Genomic DNA, 1,790 nt, shown 5'->3' with positions numbered 1-1,790 from the left:
GTCAGGGACAAGGCCCTGAGTTCAAGCCCCAGGACTGGAACAAAAGGAGGAAGGGTTGGAGGGGGAGATAGACAAGGAAGAGGAGAAATGGTGGACTCCTTAAAAGCTGGTTCCTGGTAGGAGTTTGTCCTTGGCCCCTCCTAGTCTGTCTGTCTGACTTCCTGTCTGTGCATGTGACCTCTCCCTCCTGGAGGAGAAACCCTCTGCCCCGTGGCACTGGGTCCCCGGCCCAGCCAAGCAGGTGTGGGCACCGTGCTATGGGGTGTTCAGAACTCTGCCCTCAGGAATCCTTTCTTCTTTTCACATGACCAGTCTTGGGTGCTTCATTACCGAACAGAGCCAGGATTTGTCCAGTTTCCGTGGGGTCCTTGTTGGCCTCCAACATGGCGGCCGAAGGGGGCAAAGTTGAATGGAAAACCAATCAAAGGCGTGGCCTGCCGTGGAGCCTCCTAGAACAGCTATACCCCGTACCAAGGCTCACCCAGCCAACCCGCAAAGTCTCCCAAGCCCGCTGGGAACTGGAGGCCTGACTTGGCTGTGCCTCACATCACCAGAGGCAAAACTCAACGCAGGGCCCAGGGCTCTGGGCAGTGCTGGGGGGGGGGGCAGAATTCCAGCCCTTTTCCTGCCTAGAGTTCGATGCATTCTCTGAAGAATGGCTTGCTTCCACTCAGAATTAGAAGCGGCCTGTCAGCTTGGCCATGTGTGTGTTTTCTTAGTGGCAGGCCCGTGCTAGTGCGGCTCCCAGAAAGTGGCGCGTGGACCCCGAATGAAAACGGGGAGCCCACACTCATTTTGTGGAAAGATTTTATTTCCATAGGAGTCCACTTCAAGGCTTTGCTAGCTTTTTGACCCCCCCCCCCGAAAAAAATCACGGCAGGGCGTTGGTGTTGAAGTCACTGGGCAGTCACATTGCAAACTCTGGGGACCCCCGGAGCCCCTCCTCTGACCTTGCTCCAAATTCGGGGCGGGGAGAAGGGGGAACTTGGCCAGATACGGACAAATGAGAACCAGCCTTCCAGCCAGGCAGGGCTGGCCACTCCAAGTCAGGGCCCGATGGATCACCAAAGGAGTCCGGCCCTGTGTGCTGGTTGAATTTAAGATGGCGCAAAACACTCGTACAAGTTCAAGTAGCAAAGAGAAGGTATGAGGCTGACAGGAGTCCTGGAAAGGAGGAGGGGTTCCGCTGCTAGATCAGCTGCCCTCAGGGCTGGTTCTTCCCTTCCCCCTTCCCTCCCCTCCCCCTTGCTCTCCTCCCTTCCCCTCCCCTCCCTTCCCCCTCTCCTTCCCTCCCCTCCTTTCCCTTCCCTTCCCTTCCTTCTCCCTCTTCCTCTCCCTCTTCTTCTTTTCCTTCTCTCAGAAAGTTCTGGTCTGTGAAGGCTCATTCATGCCTCTAATCCCAGATAATCAAGAGGATCACAGTCCAGGGCTGGCCCTCCCTACCTGGAAAACAAACGAAAGGACCAGGCTCAAGTGATAAAGCACCTGCCTAGCAAGTACGGGTCCCGTCGCCAGTACCGAACCCAAGAAAAGAAAGCATCCAAAGGCGGGAAGAAGCATTTCAGGTTCTAATCATTCTCTGGGTTTTGTACTGGTTTGGACATTCACTGGCTCGTTATTCAGACATCCATCCAGGTTTGAAGAGGGAGAAAACCGTGGTTGGACCTCCCCCCTGCTCACGGGGGTCCCGGAGGGGGGGGGACGCTCACCCCTGCTCATGGGGGTCCCGGAGGAGGGGGGACGCTCACCCCTGCTCATGGGGGTCCCGGAGGAGGGGGGACGCTCACCCC

Source organism: Dipodomys ordii, unplaced genomic scaffold, assembly GCF_000151885.1.
Source record: "Dipodomys ordii isolate 6190 unplaced genomic scaffold, Dord_2.0 Scaffold23, whole genome shotgun sequence".
Taxonomy (NCBI): domain Eukaryota; kingdom Metazoa; phylum Chordata; class Mammalia; order Rodentia; family Heteromyidae; genus Dipodomys; species Dipodomys ordii.
Note: the sequence above shows the minus strand (reverse complement) of the source record.